We start from the raw sequence: 12,187 nt of genomic DNA, 5'->3' as shown, positions 1-12,187 counted from the left end.
CTGTCCCTGCGCTCTTCAGCTCAAGGCGAGCACTCTACCGCTTGAGCCACAGCGCCACTTCTGGTTTTCTAGTGGTTTACCTGAGATGAGTCACACGAAGTTTCCTGCCCAGGCTGGCTTTGAACCACGATCCTCAGATCTCAGCCTCCTGAGTAGCTAGGATTAACAGGAGTGAGCCACCGGCGCCCGGCCATCTACCTTTTCTTGACAGGCCCTCTTTTAGCTTTCTATATTTTAATTTTTTGTACTTAATATAATCATCAATAGGCTTATAAACATTTAGCACTCACTGAATGCTTACTACATATGAACACTGGCTACATGCTTTATAGGAACTATCTCACAACTTACAACAATCTGGACGGTAGGTGCTTATTATTAAAAGAAAAAAGACAAGATGTGTATTGGCAAAACCTGACTCCCAAGCCTGCACTCTAACCACTAAGTTACACTCTTAAGTTCTACAGCCTGGACTGGTTTTTCTCTTCTTCTAGAGATAAGAAAATGAAGAAATCATATGTAAAAAGAGAACAACTCCTTATCAGAGTTCCTTCTGCCTCCAGTTCACAAATTCATGAAAGGTGGTCCAATGTGCCTTATTAGGGTATAGTAGAGGAGAAAAAGGACAAGCTAACTAAAATTTTGGTCTAAGTCCATGCTTCACTGTTTGTTAGGGCAGTGCCTTCATGTATGATACTTAGTCTCTGAACCTGTCTGTAAAATAGAGATACTTATATGAGCTAGCGGCTGGGAATGTGGCTTAGTGGTAGAGTGCTTGCCTAGCATGCATAAAGCCCTGAGTTCAATTCTTCAGTTCCATATAAGCAGAGAAGGCCAGAAGTGGCACTGTGGCTCAAGTGCTAACCTTGAACAAAAGCCTATGGATGGTGCCCAGGCCTTGACTTCAAGCCCCGGGACTGGCAATAAAAAAAAAAGGACTGGAGCTAGGGAGTAGCTCAAATGGCAGAATGCCTGCATTGCCAGTACTGAGCCCCTGAGTTCAAACCCCAGTACCACCAAAAGATTGAGGGTATGGATGGGTTTGGGAAAGATGAGAGAAAATATTGAAAGGGGTTATATTGATCAAGTGCATTGTACTCATAATCTGACTTGTTATATTGTATTGAAACCTCTTTGTACAACTACTTAAAACAAACAAAAAAATCCAGCATCTCTGGATCATGCCTAAAATCCTAACTACTGAGGAGGCTGAGATCTGAGGATGTAGTTCAAAGCCAACCTCCAGGCAAGAAGGGCTCTTCTCTCCAATTAACCACCAAAAAAAATGAAACTAAAACAAAAGCAAACCTGGAAGTGAATGTCTCACTCAAGTGATAGTCTTGAGCAAAAAAAACTCAGGAATAGCACCCAAGCATCAAGCCCTAATTTCAAGCCTCAGGACTAGCACCAAAAAAAAGAAAGAAAGAAAAAAGAAAAAAGATATCTATTTATCCTGAAGGTAAGCTACACTTTTGCATAATATGCAGAAGGCCCTGAATTTGATGTGTACTGAAATAAATTACATATACATATATATTTCTATATCTATCTTAAAGAGTTGCAAAGTAGTTGACAATAATACAGTGAAATCTCTTGATCTGTTGAAATCATTAGAGAAGGAGTAGAGGGATAAGGGAGAGGCATAGGGGGTGAGTTTGATATAGATATGTATATTTGTACAGAAGTTCACAGTGATACCCTCTTGTGCAACTATTAATACATTTCTTTTTTTGGGGGGGGGGGGTCCAGTCGTGGGGCCTGAACTCTGGGCCTGGGCGCTGTCCCTCAGCTCTTCAGCTCAAGGCTAGTGCTCTACCACTTGAGCCACAGCGCCACTTCCAGCTTTTTTTTCTTTTTGTTTATGGGGTGCTGAGGAATCAAACCCAGGGCCTCATGCATGCAAGGCAAGTGCTCTACCACTGAGCCATCTTCCCAGCCCCATGAATACATTTCTTTTTGGACAATGTCACCCCTTCCCTCACTCTCTCCCAGTTATGCTAATAACTATCATTAAAAAAAAAAAGAAAAAAAACAAATTGCTTATCTGAGTGCTGAAGTTCAGTTTTCATAACTGCAGGAGTCAATAAGCAAATGTTTCCTTTTTATATCTGAAAGAAATAGCAAAAAAAAATATATAAGGTTCATTTTATGTTCTACAAGATAGTGATCTCTTTATCTTTATTTCTTTTTTTCATTCTTTTTTTTTTTTTTTGGGTCCGGCATGGGGCCTGAACTCTGGGCCTGGGCGCTGTCCCTCAGCTCTTCAGCTCAAGGCTAGCGCTCTACCACTTGAGCCACAGAGCCACTTCCCGTTTTTTTCTTTTTGCTTATGTGCTGCTGAGGAATCAAACCCAGGGCCTCATGCATGCAAGGCAAGCGCTCTACCACTGAGCCACCTTCCCAGCCCTCTTTTTCATTTTTGAGACAAGATCTCATTTTGTAGCTCAGGCTGGCCTGGAACTCATGATGCTCCTCTCTGAGACTCTGATATGCTGTTAATGCAGGTATGTGCCATCATACCTGGCTCATCTATTAATAATACTAGAAGCCAGCTTGGTTACATAGTGAATCCACTAAAAAAAGAAAGAAAGAAAGAAAGAAAGAAAGAAAGAAAGAAAGAAAGAAAGAAAGAAAGAAAGAAAGAAAGAAAGAAAGAAAGAAAGAAAGAAAGAAAGAAAGATTTCTATTACACTTTTTTTTTTTTTTTTGCCAGCTCAACTCTGGGCCTGGGCTCTGTCCCTGAGTTTTTTTGTGCTCAAGGCTAGCACTCTAGCATGTGAGCTATAGTTCCACTCCTGGTTTTCTTTGTAGTTTTAGTGGAGATAAGAGTGTCACTGACTTTCCTGCCCACACTAGCTTCCTCAGATCCTCAGATTTCAGCCTACTGAGTAGTTAGGTTTATAGAGGTGAACCTCCAGTACCCAGCATGTTATACATTTAAACAATTTATTTTTTAAATATTTAAATTATTTTAGCCATAAAATGCTCCTAAAGTTCATAGTTCCAAATCTAAATAATTATACTTACATTATTTAATTTTTTGCTCTTAGATACTTTAGTAACTATATATTGTATTATGTATTATATACACAGTTTTTTCCTTAGAAAATTACTTTCAGTATTTTTTTGAGGGGGGTGTGGTTCGGTTGTAGGGCTTGAACTCTGGGCCTGGGCACGGTCCTTGAGTTCTTCAGCTCAAGGCATGCTCTTTACCACTTGAGCCATAGAGCCATTTCCAGTTTTCTAGTCGTTAATTGGAGATAAGAGTCTCATGAACCTTTCTGCCTAGGCTGGCTTTGAACCATGATCCTCAGATCGCAGCCTCCTGAGTAGCTAGGATACAGGTATGTAATACTGGTGCCCAGCTCAGTATTTTTTTTTAATAGAGAATTCCCTCAAATAATGGCATAAATAACCTGGTTACTCTATCATATCATTCTGAAGCCACTGTTTTGGATTTCTCATGAGTAGAAGCAGCATCATTGGTCTATTAATAATCATTTGGATAAAATGGTAGTATTTCCTCCCAGAACTTAAATGACCTATCCAAGGAGCAAATTAATGGCATGTCTAGGATTGAAAACTAGGCCTTTGCATTCTTTCTTTAGAAACAAACATTGCTTTTTAAGCACTGTTTCATATTTAACCTCAACTGCAATTTCAAAGGAGCCCTAAAGATCTTTATAGGTCTTTGAGGATTTAAGCACCCATGGAACTGTGGAACATTGTCCAAATATATCACTTTAACTAGACTGGTCTGAAATTCTTCCCTTTGTCAACAATGCCTGAAATTCAAGCTTCCTGTTGGAGAATGCTAATACTCTTGGGAATAGCTATGCTTTAAGCCAGTGGCATTCTTTGCTGGGGTAATTCATTTTAGCCTTATTCATTCAGCAAATATTTGTGAAGGCCTCCCTATCACCTTCCAAATGAGATTCCTGTTCTGAAGGAGAGGGTATTTTGACACAAGATGGGGGTGAAAAGAACTCATTTTGGAGCAAAGACATTCATTTATTCTCTCCAAAAAAAAAAAAAAAAACTGCCTGTGCTTAGTACAGGAGGCTCATACCTGCAATCCTAGCTACCAGGAGGCTGAGATCTGAGGATCATGGTAAGAAGCCAGCCCAGGCCAAAATGTCTATGAGACTCTTATCTCCAATTAACTACCAGAAAAAAAAAAGTGAGCTTTGGTTCAAAGAGGTAGAATTCTAGCCTTGAGCAAAAGAGCTCAGGGACAGTACTCAGGCCCTGAGTTCAAGCCCCACAATTAACAACAATAACAAAAAAATTGACTGGGCACTTCAAAATGTCAAGAACTAGGGCTGGGAAGGTGGCTCAGTGGTTGAGCACTTGCCTTGCATGCATGAGGCCCTGGTTCGATTCCTCAGCACCACATAAGCAGAAAAGCTGGAAGTGGCGCTGTGGCTCAAGTGGTAGAGCACTAGCCTTGAGCTGAAGAGCTGAGGGACAGCGCTTGAGTTCAGGTCCCATGGCTGACCAAAAAATAAAAATAAATGTCAAGTACTGTTCTTGTCACTAGAGAATCAGTCTCTTATCAATGAATAGTACTGACAGTGGACCACAATACATGCATGCATAAATTGGATAATTTCAGATATAAGCAGTTTCAGAATAAGCAATGTGCTGATGTGGGTGGGTACAGAAGTCATTTGTATAAGGGCGGGGGCGGGGGGGGGGGGGGCTTCTTCTTTGACAAGGTAACATTTGACCTGAGACAAGCAGGGATCAGGCATGTAAAGTCCCTGAGACAAAAAATAAGCTCAGTGTGTATAAGGGACCGGGGGAACTGTATAATGTGGAGCCTCCTGGACATGGTAAACAATTTGGAAACCAATAGAGTAGTGTGTGTGTGCGTGCGTGTGTGTGTGTGTGTGTGTGTGTGTGTGTGTGTGTGTGTGTGTGTACCAGTACAGGTGCTTGAATTCAGGGCCTCAATGCTATCCCTTAGCTTTCATGCTCAAGGCTGGTGCTCTACCACTTGAGCTTTCTGGTTGTTAATTAGAGATAAGAATCTCCCTGACGGAGCCAATTATGAAAAGTGTGACATAGATTAAGATGCATTGTACTCATGCACTGACAGGTTGAATTGTGACCCCTTTGTACAACTACTTAAAATAATAAAAAATACAATTAAAAAAACTCTCATAGATTTTCCTGTCTGGGCTGGCTTCTAGCCAAGATCTTCAGATTTCAGTCTCCTAAGTGTAGCTAGGAGAACAGGAATAAGTCATTGGTGTCTGGCTCACCAATGTAGTATTTGTGGCAAGGAAGTGATATGATTTGATTTACATTTCAGAAACATAACTACTTACAGAAAAGGGGTTCTAGAAGGCACAAGTGGAAAAAGCTAGATTACTTAGGATACCTCTACTGGTGTAGACAAGAGGCAGTGGTGGACAGAAGTAGGACTGTAGCAGAGAAGTGGAAAGAAAGAGAGAGAGAAAGGAAGGAAGGAAGGAAGGAAGAAAGGAAGGAAGGAAGGAAGGAAGGAAGGAAGGAAGGAAGGAAGGAAGGAAGGAAGGAAGGAAGGAAGAAGGAAGGAAGGAAAGAGGAAGGAAAGAAGGAAGGAAAGGAAGGAAGGAAGGAAGAAAGAAAGAAGTCAAATACAGGATCTGTTTTGGAAGAATCACATGTTAACATATGCTGATGAACTGAGTGAGGGTGTGTGAGGAAAAGAAGAAGCAAGGATGACTTCTTGGAATTTAGCCTGAGCAACTGGGTAAACAATGGCTCTTTTAATCAATACAGAAAAGAATGGGGGCAAGTTCAAGGGGCCATGGAAATCAAGAATTCTTTTGCAGCTATGTTAAGTCCATGTAGGGTGAAGGACGGCACTGCAGAGAGGGAAGTGGGAGGAAAGATGATGTAAGGAGGAGTAAAAAGAGGCTAAAAACCAGGGGGCTGTGGCTCCTACCTGTAATCCTAGCTACCTAGGAGGCTGAAATCTGAGGATCAAGTTTTGAAGCCAGCCTGGGCAAGAAAGTCTGTGAGACTTTTATCTCCAATAAACTATTAATAAACTACTCAAAAAAAAAAAAAAAAAAAAGCCAGAAGTAGCACTGTGGTTCAAGTGGTAGAGTGCTAGCCTTGAGCAAAAGAAGCTCAGGGACAATGCCCAGGCCCAGAGTTCAAGCTCCAGAACCAGAAAGAAAAAAAAAAGAGGCTAAAGCAGTGCTTTTTGTTTTTAACCTGAAAATGGGGAGTGGGGAGGAAGGATTCTTGGTCCTTGTATGATGTTCTATAGCTCTAACATCCATTTCTCATGTAGGATATTCCTTAAGCCTCACATGTCCCAGGAGATTAACCCCAGAATTAATGGTCAAGGGCTCTGAGGCTCAGAGGGGTGAAGTAACTTGCATTAGGTTACTCTTAGATAATATAATTTTCCTTAATGCTGACCTTACTCAGCTGGACCCAGGCTCCTCAATGACAGTGAATTCATCCTGGCAACTATTCTTCACAGAGGTTAAGGCAAGATGCTGTGTCTTCCTCACTGTGGTAAGGTACCCAGGCCAGACCAGGCCTTCAGGGAATCAGGACAACAGGCAGTTGGATATACTGAGGCCAACCTCATCCAAGAGCAGAGGAAGAAATCAGAACTGCGCCTTCCCATGATTGGTTTCCGGAGTGTCAGGCCACCACCAAATTAATGTAATTTGGAAGTTGTTGTGGTTTGGGTTTTTTTAACTTTTAAAATTGCACTCCCCCCCCCCCCTTGATTACCCCTTTGATTGATGGAGAAGAGAGCAGGGACCTCTTAGCTCACTGCCACCCACACAGCTGTGAAGGAAGCCAAGCTGCCCCTCTTGCTCTTTTTAGGACATCCTTTCCTCTCTCTTCTTCCCTCCTTCGTTCTCTCCCTCCCTCCCTTCTCCTTTTATTTTTCCCTCCCAACATCTTGTCTATTACTAATCAGCAGGGCATCTCAGGAAAAGGGCTCCTTTCAGGGCAGAGTGCTGAAGTTGGTGGGTCAGACCCTGTGTGGGAGGCTTTCCAAAGACATATGATGTGGGTGTATGAACCAGACAGATGGGAGGAATTAAGTCATTCTTTTCCCCAACCTTTATTTCCTTGCCCAACCTAAAAGTCAGTGGGGTGGTATGCCCACAATGAAAGGCTAGTTTTATTTCTACTGTCTCCCTTGCTTTAACGGTGGGTAGCCTTTAGTGAGGGAAGCTACCAGCTCATTCTCTCTTCATGCCTTTAATGTGTGAACTAAGGATGGCTACACAAACCAAGCATTTACCCAAGGTTTTCTAGAAAGTCTTGACCTCTTTTTATTTTCCTAATGGCCCTGGGAAACTCAAGAAGGGGCCTTAATCAGATGCATTTAGGACTAAATGCTGCCCTGAGAAGTCTGACATAAATTCAACCCTATAGACATAGATAACATTTCTGTTTTTTGTTTTGTTTTGTCTTGTAGTTTGTTTTGTCCTGTAGTTTGTTTTATCTTATTTTTTTTTTTTTTTTGCCAGTCCTGGGGCTCGAACTCAGGGCCTAGGCACTGTCCCTGGGCTCCTTTTGCTCAAGGCTAGCACTCTTACCACTTGAGCCACAGTGCTACTTCCGGCCTTTTCTGTTTATGTGGTACTAAGGAATTGAACCCAGGGCTTCATGCATGCAGGGCAAGCACTCTACCACTAAGCCACATTCCCAGCCCCATAGACACCATTTCCAAGGTAAGTACTTAATAAAGACCTGGAGAAAATCAATCATTCATCTCTGGTCCCTTCTGAGTTGATCACTCTTCCTCTTGCTCCCATATCACCTAGCCTTGGAAAATGCAAGGAGAAAAAAGATTATCTTCTCATAACAGCTCTGCTATTTCTCTCCTATGGTGTTCATACCATTGTGCATTGCTGGTATTTGTTCATCCATTTCTTCTACTGTGGAGTCATGTAGGTCACGGAGTCCATCCTTCTACAGTTCTGTATTCATCTATACTGCACCCAGTATAGTCTGTCTGTAGCATGTCATAGGTCCTCATGAAATGTTTGAGGCATGCATGAATGAATGGACATTTGAGTAAGTGAATGATGAATAAATAATGAGTGGAATAGAGGTTAAGAGTTCAGGTTCTGAATCAGACAAATCTGGGTTCCAAGTCTGATCATGTCATTTGGGTGAATTATTTAATCTTTCCAAGCCTTAGTTTTCTTATTAGAGTTTTTCTGTGTATAAAGCATGTATGACAGTGTCTGGATAAATACTCAATAGATGATAGCGATTACTATCCTCTGCTATTTTATCCATGGTACATCTCATATGTATCTCCTTTTCTAGATTCATGGTCTAGTGAGTCTTTTCTGGACTCGGGGCTTGACTGGGCTTTCCCTATGGATACAAGTTGAGGTCAGACTCCATAAGGGAAAACAGCATGGGGGTTGCAGAAAAGAAGCAACAATGATAGAAGTCTGCAGAAAGCCAGGCAAACAGGTCCTCATTGTAGCAAGCTTTCTTTGCTGGCAGTGTCCTCAGGAAAAGAGTGCTGCATTTAAGGTGCCTGAATGACAGTTGCATCAAATATGTGACCTTTGCTTAGGAAGCCCGGTTTCCATGGTGAGCAAGACCTTACACTCTCTCAAGCCACGCACTGTGGCTCTCAGCTGGCCTGGAATGTGATGGCAGAAGACCCAGTAGCTGGATGGGGACATCTGTCCAGGGCTGCCCCCTCCAACATCTCCAGGGTCGAAGAGGGGCTGAGATAGCCACCTAGGCTGTTAGATACCCACACTAGCATTTCAACTAGGAAGGATTTACACTGAGGCCTTAACACCATCCCCTCCACCCTATCCTATGTACACAGTCAGTTGGGCATAAGCCAACTGTCAAGCTGACCAGAAAGAAGTGCCCCTTGCTATGTCCCCTCTTTCTCCCCCACTCCCATGTTAGGCAGAGGTCCTGACCCTTTCTACTTCATCTTGGCAGACTGGGCTAGGAGAGAGTGTCCGCCTTCCGAGCTTTGGCAGAACTTGTGTTCAGTCTGTTCTGCAGCTGCCAGAACAGGAGCTGAATGCCCAGTGCGGCTGCCAAAGCTCACTAACTTCTTTCTTCTTTCCCTGAGCTATGCAAACGGAGGCTGCTGAGGAATGCAGCAACTAACCTCCCCACCTCCCGCCTCCCTCTTCCCAGAGTCTATGCTCCCCCACCCCCCCAGGCTGGAGTCACACCAGAAAAATGCAGGAGAGGAAAGAAATCCCCCAATGTGTCATGACATTACATTTCCGCCTGGTGCTCAGAAACAAGAAAAGTAGGGGGCAGAGGCCGGAAGGTAGGATAGTCATAGCCAGTCCTGTGACTGGCTCACCTCATTGTTCCCTAGGGCAGATCACCTGCTCCGTTAGGGCTCAATTTCTTCATTAATAAGTGGAGACCAATCACCCTGATTCAGATCATGAAGAAACTCTGAGAATTAACCATTTCTATCACTAAGGAAACTCATGTTTCTATGAGGCACCAGAAGATGCCATATCACAACTTCTATGTGGCAGGCATGGATTCCTGCTTTGTCCTCGAGACTAAGAACAGCCCTCTAACAGGAAAAACAAACAATTAACAGGCCACAACAATGAAGTATCAAGGGAGTTATAATGGGCAGTTGGAGGTGGTAGATGCAGGGGTCAGGAAGGCCACTTCTCTGAGGAAGTGAAATTGAAGCTGGAACTTGAAGAATGACCGGCTGTGGTCCTTGTGATGAGGGAGGTTGAGTTTATCCTATGTAGAGGGAAACGTCAGAGCAGAGAGGAAGGACAGTGTGAATGAGGAACCAAAAGGAGTTTGGTGCATTCAGGGGAAGACTGCTGAGTTGGGATCAGGAAGGGGAGGGCAGTACTAGATCATTCAGGGCCTTCATGACAGTGCCACAGAGTTTGGATGGATCATCAGGGTGATAAAGAGCCAAACTAGGGTGTTCAGGTGAGGGTGGGAATGGTGTGGCATGAGTACATCTACTTTTTGGTTAATGACTAAGGCTGGAGAGATAACTGAAGTAGTGAAGAAGAGATGTATATGAATGAAAGAGATAGGTGGAGGATGAGAGAAAGGGAAAAGAACTCAAAGGGGTAATGGATAGGAAACAAGAAAGGCCCTGAGTTTTAGGCTTGTATGTTTGGGTAAAAAGTGTAGTATCCCACAAAAAGGTGCGAGGTTTCCAGGGACTGAAGACAGCAAATCTAATTTGGGCCACAGTAAGTCCATAGAGGTTACTACCATGCCATTAGGAATGGCTAGTATACAGCTGTGAGAATGGAGTCTGGAGTCAGGAGAAGGGCTCTGGGATAGAGAGGTGTTATTGGCTTGTAAAGAGTTGGGGAATAATTAAGATCACAGAGTAATTGCTCTAACAAGAAACTTCCACTGTGATAGGCTTAGTACAGTAGTTGATTTCTCATTCAGGTAATGGCTAACGTCCAAAAAAGGAGATTAAGTAGGAAGCTCTTCTCCAAGATCAGGGGCCCAGGTCCTTTCATCTTATGTCTATGACATTTTTGTTGTTGTTGTTGTTATTGGTCAGGGGACTTGAAGTCAGGGCCTGGGTACCGTCCCTGAGCATCTTCGCTCTAGTCTAGTGCCGTACCTCTTTGAACCACAGCTCTATTTCTGATTTTCTGGTGGTTAATTGGAGAAAAAAGTATCATGAACTTTCTTGCTCAGGCTGGTTTCAAACCACAATTCTCAGATCTGAGCCTCCTGAGTAGCTAGGATTTCAGACATGAGCCACCAGCACCTGGCTCTGTGCCTTTTTTTTTTTTTTTTTTGCCAGTCATAGGACTTGAACACAGTGCTTGAGCACTGTCCCTGGGCTTCATTTTGCTCAAGGCAAGCACTCTACCACTTGAGCCACAGCACCACTTCTGGCTTTTTCTGTTTATGTGGTACTGAGGAATTGAACCCAGGGCTTCATGTATGCAAGCACTCTACCACTAAGTCACATTCCCATTCCACTCTGTGCCATTTTTAATCCAGGGCTTACAAGGTTGCTGTGATAGAGGATCATGTATGTATGGGATCTTCTGTCTCTCTTACCCACATAGTTTAACTGGGTGCCCACAAGCAAGAAAAAATGAGTTTGTCATTCTATGGTAGTTGACAGGATAAGAACTGGGCCTTGTACTCATTCATTTATCCCTATTTTTTGGTGCCTAGACACACAAGGCCCAAAAATGAAAACAAGCTGCTTATTCCTCTTCCTTCTTCTCCTCCCTTCTTGGAGGAGAGAAAAGGCTTCAACCAATTTTAGTGCCTTCTGTAACCTGAAGTTGAAATAATTCGTTAGTATTTAATCATTTTGGCTGTGACACTGGCTATATCTGCTCTTCCCCAAAACTTGCTTCCATTTACCCTCACTTCACTTTTCTTCTCCTTAGCAAACACTTATTGAGTATCTGTTATGTGCTGAGTACAATGGCCAGTTTTTAAAATGCAGCGATATAGTAGGCAGAAGTCCCTATATTAATTAGTTTATTGTCTGCCTCTCTACTAGAATGTAATGCTCAAAGTATAATGTGTGTCTTTTCTTGACTACTCTATCCCTTGCACCTAGATCAATGCACCTGGGAGAAACTTTGGGAAAAACTGTCAGTAAATAGATGGGTGAATGAAAGCCCTTGGAGAACTCACACCTATAATGAGCATTATTGAAGCAAAAGAACACAGTGACTACATCTGGTTCAGGAGGTTGAGGGGGCTCTTCCTAGGGAAGTTTAGAGTTCTAAGATAAGTGACTGACAAAGCAGATGGAAGATTATCGAAAAGCTAAGTATAGATTGAGCACTAGTGGTTCACCCTAGTAATCCTAGCTACTCAAGATGCAGAGCTGAGGATAATGGTTCAAAGCCAGCCTGGGCAGGAAAGTCCTTTTATGTCCAATTAACCACCAGAAAACCAGAAGTAGAACTATGGCTCAAAGTGGTAGAGTGCTATGCTTGAGCAAAAGATCTCAGGGACAGCGCCCAGGCCCCAAGTTCAAGCCTTACAACTGACCAAAAAAAAAAGTTTTCATGGAAAAAAGGTCACTGAAGCTGGAATGCATAGGTTTCCAGAGGAGAAGCAGCATTTAGAGGCAAGAAAATGCTTGACATGTTTTAGAAATTCAAAGGAAAACATGGGATGGAGCCACTAATATGAAGGAAAAGTTCTCTCGAACGCCATTTTCAGTCTGTGAATG

This window comes from Dipodomys spectabilis, unplaced genomic scaffold (assembly GCF_019054845.1).
Source record: "Dipodomys spectabilis isolate Male_0828 unplaced genomic scaffold, ASM1905484v1 ptg000147l, whole genome shotgun sequence".
Lineage (NCBI taxonomy): Eukaryota > Metazoa > Chordata > Mammalia > Rodentia > Heteromyidae > Dipodomys > Dipodomys spectabilis.
Note: the sequence above shows the minus strand (reverse complement) of the source record.